Below are 12,996 nucleotides of genomic sequence, written 5' to 3' on the forward strand. Positions count from 1 at the left end.
AAAATCTGAAATTATCCAATTCACTCAAAAATGCTGCCAAACTGTTGCAAATTGACCCCTGAAAGGTTTGGTGGTGGAAATAGAAGGCTGTTTATCATAGGACAAGAAATCAGCCTTCGATAACTTAACCTGTGGGAAAAAAAATTTCTAAGCCTCGGGGTCACAACTTCAGCAAAAATCTGAAATTCTCCAATTCACTCAAAAATGCTGCCAAACTGTTGCAAATTCACCCCTGAAAGGTTTGGTGGTGGACATAGAAGGCTTTTTATCATAGGACAAGAAATCAGCCTTCGACAACTTAACCTGTGGAAAAAAAATATTTCTAAGCCCCGGGGTCATAACTTCAGCAAAAATCTGAAATTATCCAATTCACTCAAAAATGCTGCCAAATTGTTGCAAATTGACCCCTGAAAGGTTTGGTGGTGGAAATAGAAGGCTTTTTATCATAGGACAAGAAATCAGCCTTCGACAACTTAACCTGTGAAAAAAAAAATTTCTAAGCCTCGGGGTCACAACTTCAGCAAAAATCTGAAATTCTCCAATTCACTCAAAAATGCTGCCAAACTGTTGCAAATTCACCCCTGAAAGGTTTCGTGGTGGAAATAGAAGGCTTTTTATCATAGGACAAGAAATCAGCCTTCGACAACTTAACCTGTGAAAAAAAAAATTTCTAAGCCCCGGGGTCACAACTTCAGCAAAAATCTGAAATTATCCAATTCACTCAAAAATGTTGCCAAATTGTTGCAAATTCACCCCTGAAAGGTTTGGTGGTGGAAATAGAAGGCTTTTTATCATAGGACAAGAAATCAGCCTTCAACAACTTAACCTGCGGAAAAAAAAATTTCTAAGCCCCGGGGTCACAACTTCAGCAAAAATCTGAAATTCTCCAATTCACTCAAAAATGCTGCCAAACTGTTGCAAATTCACCCCTGAAAGGCTTCGTGGTGGAAATAGAAGGCTTTTTATCATAGGACAAGAAATCAGCCTTCGACAACTTAACCTGTGAAAAAAAAAATTTCTAAGCCCCGGGGTCACAACTTCAGCAAAAATCTGAAATTATCCAATTCACTCAAAAATGCTGCCAAACTGTTGCAAATTGACCCCTGAAAGGTTTGGTGGTGGAAATAGAAGGCTGTTTATCATAGGACAAGAAATCAGCCTTCGATAACTTAACCTGTGGGAAAAAAAATTTCTAAGCCTCGGGGTCACAACTTCAGCAAAAATCTGAAATTCTCCAATTCACTCAAAAATGCTGCCAAACTGTTGCAAATTCACCCCTGAAAGGTTTGGTGGTGGACATAGAAGGCTTTTTATCATAGGACAAGAAATCAGCCTTCGACAACTTAACCTGTGGAAAAAAAATATTTCTAAGCCCCGGGGTCATAACTTCAGCAAAAATCTGAAATTATCCAATTCACTCAAAAATGCTGCCAAATTGTTGCAAATTGACCCCTGAAAGGTTTGGTGGTGGAAATAGAAGGCTTTTTATCATAGGACAAGAAATCAGCCTTCGACAACTTAACCTGTGAAAAAAAAAATTTCTAAGCCTCGGGGTCACAACTTCAGCAAAAATCTGAAATTCTCCAATTCACTCAAAAATGCTGCCAAACTGTTGCAAATTCACCCCTGAAAGGTTTCGTGGTGGAAATAGAAGGCTTTTTATCATAGGACAAGAAATCAGCCTTCGACAACTTAACCTGTGAAAAAAAAAAATTCTAAGCCCCGGGGTCACAACTTCAGCAAAAATCAGAAATTCTCCAATTCACTCAAAAATGCTGCCAAATTGTTGCAAATTCACCCCTGAAAGGTTTGGTGGTGGAAATAGAAGGCTTTTTATCATAGGATAAGAAATCAGCCTTCGACAACTTAACCTGTGAAAAAAAAAATTCTAAGCCCCGGGGTCACAACTTCAGCAAAAATCTGAAATTCTCCAATTCACTCAAAAATGCTGCCAAACTGTTGCAAATTCACCCCTGAAAGGCTTCGTGGTGGAAATAGAAGGCTTTTTATCTTAGGACAAGAAATCAGCCTTCGACAACTTAACCTGTGAAAAAAAAAAATTCTAAGCCCCGGGGTCACAACTTCAGCAAAAATCTGAAATTCTCCAATTCACTCAAAAATGCTGCCAAACTGTTGCAAATTGAGCCCTGAAAGGTTTTGTGGTGGAAATAGAAGGCTTTTTATCATAGGACAAGAAATCAGCCTTCGACAACTTAACCTGTGAAAAAAAAAATTTCTAAGCCCCGGGGTCACAACTTCAGCAAAAATCTGAAATTCTCCAATTCACTCAAAAATGCTGCCAAACTGTTGCAAATTCACCCCTGAAAGGTTTGGTGGTGGACATAGAAGGCTTTTTATCATAGGACAAGAAATCAGCCTTCGACAACTTAACCTGTGGAAAAAAAATATTTCTAAGCCCCGGGGTCATAACTTCAGCAAAAATCTGAAATTATCCAATTCACTCAAAAATGCTGCCAAATTGTTGCAAATTGACCCCTGAAAGGTTTGGTGGTGGAAATAGAAGGCTTTTTATCATAGGACAAGAAATCAGCCTTCGAAAACTTAACCTGTGAAAAAAAAAATTTCTAAGCCTCGGGGTCACAACTTCAGCAAAAATCTGAAATTCTCCAATTCACTCAAAAATGCTGCCAAACTGTTGCAAATTCACCCCTGAAAGGTTTCGTGGTGGAAATAGAAGGCTTTTTATCATAGGACAAGAAATCAGCCTTCGACAACTTAACCTGTGAAAAAAAAAAATTCTAAGCCCCGGGGTCACAACTTCAGCAAAAATCAGAAATTCTCCAATTCACTCAAAAATGCTGCCAAATTGTTGCAAATTCACCCCTGAAAGGTTTGGTGGTGGAAATAGAAGGCTTTTTATCATAGGATAAGAAATCAGCCTTCGACAACTTAACCTGTGAAAAAAAAAATTCTAAGCCCCGGGGTCACAACTTCAGCAAAAATCTGAAATTCTCCAATTCACTCAAAAATGCTGCCAAACTGTTGCAAATTCACCCCTGAAAGGCTTCGTGGTGGAAATAGAAGGCTTTTTATCTTAGGACAAGAAATCAGCCTTCGACAACTTAACCTGTGAAAAAAAAAAATTCTAAGCCCCGGGGTCACAACTTCAGCAAAAATCTGAAATTCTCCAATTCACTCAAAAATGCTGCCAAACTGTTGCAAATTGAGCCCTGAAAGGTTTTGTGGTGGAAATAGAAGGCTTTTTATCATAGGACAAGAAATCAGCCTTCGACAACTTAACCTGTGAAAAAAAAAATTTCTAAGCCCCGGGGTCACAACTTCAGCAAAAATCTGAAATTCTCCAATTCACTCAAAAATGCTGCCAAACTGTTGCAAATTGACCCCTGAAAGGTTTGGTGGTGGAAATAGAAGGCTTTTTATCATAGGACAAGAAATCAGCCTTCGACAACTTAACCTGTGAAAAAAAAAAATTCTAAGCCCCGGGGTCACAACTTCAGCAAAAATCTGAAATTATCCAATTCACTCAAAAATGCTGCCAAACTGTTGCAAATTGACCCCTGAAAGGTTTGGTGGTGGAAATAGAAGGCTTTTTATCATAGGACAAGAAATCAGCCTTCGACAACTTAACCTGTGAAAAAAAAAATATCTAAGCCCCGGGGTCACAACTTCAGCAAAAATCTGAAATTCTCCAATTCACTCAAAAATGCTGCCAAACTGTTGCAAATTCACCCCTGAAAGATTTCGTGGTGGAAATAGAAGGCTTTTTATCATAGGACAAGAAATCAGCCTTTGACAACTTAACCTGTGAAAAAAATTTTTTCTAAGCCCCCGGGGTCACAACTTCAGCAAAAATCTGCAATTCTCCAATTCACTCAAAAATGCTGCCAAACTGTTGCAAATTCACCCCTGAAAGGTTTCGTGGTGGAAATAGAAGGCTTTTTATCATAGGACAAGAAATCAGCCTTCGACAACTTAACCTGTGGAAAAAAAAATTTCTAAGCCCCGGGGTCACAACTTCAGCAAGAATCTGAAATTCTCCAATTCACTCAAAAATGCTGCCAAAGTGTTGCAAATTCACCCCTGAAAGGTTTGGTGGTGGACATAGAAGGCTTTTTATCATAGGACAAGAAATCAGCCTTCGACAACTTAACCTGTGAAAAAAAAAATTTCTAAGCCCCGGGGTCACAACTTCAGCAAAAATCTGAAATTCTCCAATTCACTCAAAAATGCTGCCAAACTGTTGCAAATTCACCCCTGAAAGGTTTGGTGGTGGACATAGAAGGCTTTTTATCATAGGACAAGAAATCAGCCTTCGACAACTTAACCTGTGAAAAAAAAAATTTCTAAGCCCCGGGGTCACAACTTCAGCAAAAATCTGAAATTCTCCAATTCACTCAAAAATGCTGCCAAACTGTTGCAAATTCACCCCTGAAAGGTTTGGTGGTGGACATAGAAGGCTTTTTATCATAGGACAAGAAATCAGCCTTTGACAACTTAACCTGTGAAAAAAAAAAATTCTAAGTCCGGGGGTCACAACTTCAGCAAAAATCTGAAATTCTCCAATTCACTCAAAAATGCTGCCAAACTGTTGCAAATTGAGCCCTGAAAGGTTTCGTGGTGGAAATAGAAGGCTTTTTATCATAGGACAAGAAATCAGCCTTCGACAACTTAACCTGTGAAAAAAAAAAAATTCTAAGCCCCGGGGTCACAACTTCAGCAAAAATCTGAAATTCTCCAATTCACTCAAAAATGCTGCCAAACTGTTGCAAATTGACCCCTGAAAGGTTTGGTGGTGGAAATAGAAGGCTTTTTATCATAGGACAAGAAATCAGCCTTCGACAACTTAACCTGTGAAAAAAAAAAATTCTAAGCCCCGGGGTCACAACTTCAGCAAAAATCTGAAATTCTCCAATTCACTCAAAAATGCTGCCAAACTGTTGCAAATTCACCCCTGAAAGGTTTGGTGGTGGACATAGAAGGCTTTTTATCATAGGACAAGAAATCAGCCTTCGACAACTTAACCTGTGAAAAAAAAAATTTCTAAGCCCGGGGGTCACAACTTCAGCAAAAATCTGAAATTCTCCAATTCACTCAAAAATGCTGCCAAACTGTTGCAAATTGAGCCCTGAAAGGTTTCGTGGTGGAAATAGAAGGCTTTTTATCATAGGACAAGAAATCAGCCTTCGACAACTTAACCTGTGAAAAAAAAAAAATTCTAAGCCCCGGGGTCACAACTTCAGCAAAAATCTGAAATTCTCCAATTCACTCAAAAATGCTGCCAAACTGTTGCAAATTGACCCCTGAAAGGTTTGGTGGTGGAAATAGAAGGCTTTTTATCATAGGACAAGAAATCAGCCTTCGACAACTTAACCTGTGAAAAAAAAAAATTTCTAAGCCCCGGGGTCACAACTTCAGCAAAAATCTGAAATTCTCCAATTCACTCAAAAATGTTGCCAAATTGTTTCAAATTCACCCCTGAAAGGTTTGGTGGTGGAAATAGAAGGCTTTTTATCATAGGACAAGAAATCAGCCTTCGACAACTTAACCTGTGAAAAAAATTTTTTCTAAGCCCCGGGGTCACAACTTCAGCAAAAATCTGAAATTCTCCAATTCACTCAAAAATGCTGCCAAACTGTTGCAAATTGAGCCCTGAAAGGTTTCATGGTGGAAATAGAAGGCTTTTTATCATAGGACAAGAAATCAGCCTTCGACAACTTAACCTGTGAAAAAAAAAATTTCTAAGCCCCGGGGTCACAACTTCAGCAAAAATCTGAAATTCTCCAATTCACTCAAAAATGCTGCCAAACTGTTGCAAATTGACCCCTGAAAGGTTTGGTGGTGGAAATAGAAGGCTTTTTATCATAGGACAAGAAATAAGCCTTCGACAACTTAACCTGTGGAAAAAAAAATTTCTAAGCCCCGGGGTCACAACTTCAGCAAAAATCTGAAATTCTCCAATTCACTCAAAAATGCTGCCAAATTGTTGCAAATTCACCCCTGAAAGGTTTGGTGGTGGAAATAGAAGGCTTTTTATCATAGGACAAGAAATCAGCCTTCGACAACTTAACCTGTGAAAAAAAATTTTTCTAAGCCCCGGGGTCACAACTTCAGCAAAAATCTGAAATTCTCCAATTCACTCAAAAATGCTGCCAAACTGTTGCAAATTCACCCCTGAAAGGTTTCGTGGTGGAAATAGAAGGCTTTTTATCATAGGACAAGAAATCAGCCTTAGACAACTTAACCTGTGAAAAAAAAAATTTCTAAGCCCCGGGGTCACAACTTCAGCAAAAATCTGAAATTCTCCAATTCACTCAAAAATGCTGCCAAACTGTTGCAAATTCACCCCTGAAAGATTTGGTGGTGGAAATAGAAGGCTTTTTATCATAGGACAAGAAATCAGCCTTTGACAACTTAACCTGTGAAAAAAAAAATTTCTAAGTCCGGGGGTCACAACTTCAGCAAAAATCTGAAATTCTCCAATTCACTCAAAAATGCTGCCAAACTGTTGCAAATTGAGCCCTGAAAGGTTTCGTGGTGGAAATAGAAGGCTTTTTATCATAGGACAAGAAATCAGCCTTCGACAACTTAACCTGTGAAAAAAAAAAAATTCTAAGCCCCGGGGTCACAACTTCAGCAAAAATCTGAAATTCTCCAATTCACTCAAAAATGCTGCCAAACTGTTGCAAATTGACCCCTGAAAGGTTTGGTGGTGGAAATAGAAGGCTTTTTATCATAGGACAAGAAATCAGCCTTCGACAACTTAACCTGTGAAAAAAAAAAATTCTAAGCCCCGGGGTCACAACTTCAGCAAAAATCTGAAATTCTCCAATTCACTCAAAAATGCTGCCAAACTGTTGCAAATTCACCCCTGAAAGGTTTGGTGGTGGACATAGAAGGCTTTTTATCATAGGACAAGAAATCAGGCTTCGACAACTTAACCTGTGAAAAAAAAAATTTCTAAGTCCGGGGGTCACAACTTCAGCAAAAATCTGAAATTCTCCAATTCACTCAAAAATGCTGCCAAACTGTTGCAAATTGAGCCCTGAAAGGTTTCGTGGTGGAAATAGAAGGCTTTTTATCATAGGACAAGAAATCAGCCTTCGACAACTTAACCTGTGAAAAAAAAAAAATTCTAAGCCCCGGGGTCACAACTTCAGCAAAAATCTGAAATTCTCCAATTCACTCAAAAATGCTGCCAAACTGTTGCAAATTGACCCCTGAAAGGTTTGGTGGTGGAAATAGAAGGCTTTTTATCATAGGACAAGAAATCAGCCTTCGACAACTTAACCTGTGAAAAAAAAAAATTCTAAGCCCCGGGGTCACAACTTCAGCAAAAATCTGAAATTCTCCAATTCACTCAAAAATGCTGCCAAACTGTTGCAAATTCACCCCTGAAAGGTTTGGTGGTGGACATAGAAGGCTTTTTATCATAGGACAAGAAATCAGCCTTCGACAACTTAACCTGTGAAAAAAAAAATTTCTAAGCCCGGGGGTCACAACTTCAGCAAAAATCTGAAATTCTCCAATTCACTCAAAAATGCTGCCAAACTGTTGCAAATTGAGCCCTGAAAGGTTTCGTGGTGGAAATAGAAGGCTTTTTATCATAGGACAAGAAATCAGCCTTCGACAACTTAACCTGTGAAAAAAAAAAAATTCTAAGCCCCGGGGTCACAACTTCAGCAAAAATCTGAAATTCTCCAATTCACTCAAAAATGCTGCCAAACTGTTGCAAATTGACCCCTGAAAGGTTTGGTGGTGGAAATAGAAGGCTTTTTATCATAGGACAAGAAATCAGCCTTCGACAACTTAACCTGTGAAAAAAAAAAAATTTCTAAGCCCCGGGGTCACAACTTCAGCAAAAATCTGAAATTCTCCAATTCACTCAAAAATGTTGCCAAATTGTTTCAAATTCACCCCTGAAAGGTTTGGTGGTGGAAATAGAAGGCTTTTTATCATAGGACAAGAAATCAGCCTTCGACAACTTAACCTGTGAAAAATTTTTTTTCTAAGCCCCGGGGTCACAACTTCAGCAAAAATCTGAAATTCTCCAATTCACTCAAAAATGCTGCCAAACTGTTGCAAATTGAGCCCTGAAAGGTTTCATGGTGGAAATAGAAGGCTTTTTATCATAGGACAAGAAATCAGCCTTCGACAACTTAACCTGTGAAAAAAAAAATTTCTAAGCCCCGGGGTCACAACTTCAGCAAAAATCTGAAATTCTCCAATTCACTCAAAAATGCTGCCAAACTGTTGCAAATTGACCCCTGAAAGGTTTGGTGGTGGAAATAGAAGGCTTTTTATCATAGGACAAGAAATAAGCCTTCGACAACTTAACCTGTGGAAAAAAAAATTTCTAAGCCCCGGGGTCACAACTTCAGCAAAAATCTGAAATTCTCCAATTCACTCAAAAATGCTGCCAAATTGTTGCAAATTCACCCCTGAAAGGTTTGGTGGTGGAAATAGAAGGCTTTTTATCATAGGACAAGAAATCAGCCTTCGACAACTTAACCTGTGAAAAAAAATTTTTCTAAGCCCCGGGGTCACAACTTCAGCAAAAATCTGAAATTCTCCAATTCACTCAAAAATGCTGCCAAACTGTTGCAAATTCACCCCTGAAAGGTTTCGTGGTGGAAATAGAAGGCTTTTTATCATAGGACAAGAAATCAGCCTTAGACAACTTAACCTGTGAAAAAAAAATTTTCTAAGCCCCGGGGTCACAACTTCAGCAAAAATCTGAAATTCTCCAATTCACTCAAAAATGCTGCCAAACTGTTGCAAATTCACCCCTGAAAGATTTGGTGGTGGAAATAGAAGGCTTTTTATCATAGGACAAGAAATCAGCCTTTGACAACTTAACCTGTGAAAAAAATTTTTTCTAAGCCCCGGGGTCACAACTTCAGCAAAAATCTGAAATTCTCCAATTCTCTCAAAAATGCTGCCAAACTGTTGCAAATTCACCCCTGAAAGGTTTGGTGGTGGAAATAGAAGGCTTTTTATCATAGGACAAGAAATCAGCCTTTGACAACTTAACCTGTGAAAAAAAATTTTTCTAAGCCCCGGGGTCACAACTTCAGCAAAAATCTGAAATTCTCCAATTCACTCAAAAATGCTGCCAAACTGTTGCAAATTCACCCCTGAAAGGTTTGGTGGTGGAAATAGAAGGCTTTTTATCATAGGACAAGAAATCAGCCTTCGACAACTTAACCTGTGAAAAAAAAATTTTCTAAGCCCCGGGGTCACAACTTCAGCAAAAATCTGAAATTCTCCAACTCACTCGAAAATGCTGCCAAATTGTTGCAAATTCACCCCTGAAAGGTTTGGTGGTGGAAATAGAAGGCTTTTTATCATAGGACAAGAAATCAGCCTTCGACAACTTAACCTGTGGGAAAAAAAATTTCTAAGCCCCGGGGTCACAACTTCAGCAAAAATCTGAAATTCTCCAATTCACTCAAAAATGCTGCCAAACTGTTGCAAATTGACCCCTGAAAGGTTTGGTGGTGGAAATAGAAGGCTTTTTATCATAGGACAAGAAATCAGCCTTCGACAACTTAACCTGTGAAAAAAAAATTTTCTAAGCCCCGGGGTCACAACTTCAGCAAAAATCTGAAATTCTCCAATTCACTCAAAAATGCTGCCAAACTGTTGCAAATTCACCCCTGAAAGGTTTCGTGGTCGAAATAGAAGGCTTTTTATCATAGATCAAGAAATCAGCCTTTGACAACTTAACCTGTGAAAAAAATTTTTTCTAAGCCCCGGGGTCACAACTTCAGCAAAAATCTGAAATTCTCCAATTCACTCAAAAATGCTGCCAAACTGTTGCAAATTGAGCCCTGAAAGGTTTCATGGTGGAAATAGAAGGCTTTTTATCATAGGACAAGAAATCAGCCTTCGACAACTTAACCTGTGAAAAAAAAAATTTCTAAGCCCCGGGGTTACAACTTCAGCAAAAATCTGAAATTCTCCAATTCACTCAAAAATGCTGCCAAACTGTTGCAAATTCACCCCTGAAAGGTTTGGTGGTGGAAATAGAAGGCTTTTTATCATAGGACAAGAAATCAGCCTTCGACAACTTAACCTGTGGGAAAAAAAATTTCTAAGCCCCGGGGTCACAACTTCAGCAAAAATCTGAAATTCTCCAATTCACTCAAAAATGCTGCCAAACTGTTGCAAATTCACCCCTGAAAGGTTTGGTGGTGGACATAGAAGGCTTTTTATCATAGGACAAGAAATCAGCCTTCGACAACTTAACCTGTGAAAAAAATTTTTTCTAAGCCCCGGGGTCACAACTTCAGCAAAAATCTGAAATTCTCCAATTCACTCAAAAATGCTGCCAAACTGTTGCAAATTCACCCCTGAAAGGTTTCGTGGTGGAAATAGAAGGCTTTTTATCATAGGACAAGAAATCAGCCTTCGACAACTTAACCTGTGAAAAAAAAAATTTCTAAGCCCCGGGGTCACAACTTCAGCAAAAATCTGAAATTCTCCAATTCACTCAAAAATGCTGCCAAACTGTTGCAAATTGACCCCTGAAAGGTTTGGTGGTGGAAATAGAAGGCTTTTTATCATAGGACAAGAAATCAGCCTTCGACAACTTAACCTGTGAAAAAAAAAATTTCTAAGCCCCGGGGTCACAACTTCAGCAAAAATCTGAAATTCTCCAATTCACTCAAAAATGCTGCCAAACTGTTGCAAATTCACCCCTGAAAGGTTTCGTGGTCGAAATAGAAGGCTTTTTATCATAGATCAAGAAATCAGCCTTTGACAACTTAACCTGTGAAAAAAATTTTTTCTAAGCCCCGGGGTCACAACTTCAGCAAAAATCTGAAATTCTCCAATTCACTCAAAAATGCTGCCAAACTGTTGCAAATTGAGCCCTGAAAGGTTTCATGGTGGAAATAGAAGGCTTTTTATCATAGGACAAGAAATAAGCCTTCGACAACTTAACCTGTGAAAAAAAAAATTTCTAAGCCCCGGGGTTACAACTTCAGCAAAAATCTGAAATTCTCCAATTCACTCAAAAATGCTGCCAAACTGTTGCAAATTGACCCCTGAAAGGTTTGGTGGTGGAAATAGAAGGCTTTTTATCATAGGACAAGAAATCAGCCTTCGACAACTTAACCTGTGAAAAAAAATTTTTCTAAGCCCCGGGGTCACAACTTCAGCAAAAATCTGAAATTCTCCAACTCACTCGAAAATGCTGCAAAATTGTTGCAAATTCACCCCTGAAAGGTTTGGTGGTGGAAATAGAAGGCTTTTTATCATAGGACAAGAAATCAGCCTTCGACAACTTAACCTGTGGGAAAAAAAATTTCTAAGCCTTGGGGTCACAACTTCAGCAAAAATCTGAAATTCTCCAATTCACTCAAAAATGCTGCCAAACTGTTGCAAATTCACCCCTGAAAGGTTTGGTGGTGGACATAGAAGGCTTTTTATCATAGGACAAGAAATCAGCCTTCGACAACTTAACCTGTGAAAAAAAATTTTTCTAAGCCCCGGGGTCACAACTTCAGCAAAAATCTGAAATTCTCCAATTCACTCAAAAATGCTGCCAAACTGTTGCAAATTCACCCCTGAAAGGTTTCGTGGTGGAAATAGAAGGCTTTTTATCATAGGACAAGAAATCAGCCTTCGACAACTTAACCTGTGGAAAAAAAAATTTCTAAGCCCCGGGGTCACAACTTCAGCAAAAATCTGAAATTCTCCAATTCACTCAAAAATGCTGCCAAACTGTTGCAAATTGACCCCTGAAAGGTTTGGTGGTGGAAATAGAAGGCTTTTTATCATAGGACAAGAAATCAGCCTTCGACAACTTAACCTGTGAAAAAAAAAAATTTCTAAGCCCCGGGGTCACAACTTCAGCAAAAATCTGAAATTCTCCAATTCACTCAAAAATGCTGCCAAACTGTTGCAAATTCACCCCTGAAAGGTTTCGTGGTGGAAATAGAAGGCTTTTTATCATAGATCAAGAAATCAGCCTTTGACAACTTAACCTGTGAAAAAAAATTTTTCTAAGCCCCGGGGTCACAACTTCAGCAAAAATCTGAAATTCTCCAATTCACTCAAAAATGCTGCCAAACTGTTGCAAATTGAGCCCTGAAAGGTTTCATGGTGGAAATAGAAGGCTTTTTATCATAGGACAAGAAATCAGCCTTCGACAACTTAACCTGTGAAAAAAAAAATTTCTAAGCCCCGGGGTTACAACTTCAGCAAAAATCTGAAATTCTCCAATTCACTCAAAAATGCTGCCAAACTGTTGCAAATTGACCCCTGAAAGGTTTGGTGGTGGAAATAGAAGGCTTTTTATCATAGGACAAGAAATCAGGCTTCGACAACTTAACCTGTGAAAAAAAAAATTTCTAAGCCCCGGGGTCACAACTTCAGCAAAAATCTGAAATTCTCCAATTCACTCAAAAATACTGCCAAACTGTTGCAAATTCACCCCTGAAAGGTTTGGTGGTGGAAATAGAAGGCTTTTTATTATAGGACAAGAAATCAGCCTTCGACAACTTAACCTGTGAAAAAAAAAATTTCTAAGCCCCGGGGTCACAACTTCAGCAAAAATCTGAAATTATCCAATTCACTCAAAAATGCTGCCAAATTGTTGCAAATTCACCCCTGAAAGGTTTGGTGGTGGAAATAGAAGGCTTTTTATCATAGGACAAGAAATCAGCCTTCGACAACTTAACCTGTGAAAAAATTTTTTTCTAATCCCCGGGGTCACAACTTCAGCAAAAATCTGAAATTCTCCAATTCATTCAAAAATGCTGCCAAACTGTTGCAAATTCACCCCTGAAAGGTTTCGTGGTGGAAATAGAAGGCTTTTTATCATAGGACAAGAAATCAGCCTTCGACAACTTAACCTGTGAAAAAAAAAATTTCTAAGCCCCGGGGTCACAACTTCAGCAAAAATCTGAAATTCTCCAATTCACTCAAAAATGCTGCCAAACTGTTGCAAATTCACCCCTGAAAGGTTTGGTGGTGGAAATAGAAGGCTTTTTATCATAGGACAAGAAA

The sequence above is a fragment of the Podarcis liolepis genome, assembly GCF_965112155.1.
Source record: "Podarcis liolepis genome assembly, chromosome: 3".
Lineage (NCBI taxonomy): Eukaryota > Metazoa > Chordata > Lepidosauria > Squamata > Lacertidae > Podarcis > Podarcis liolepis.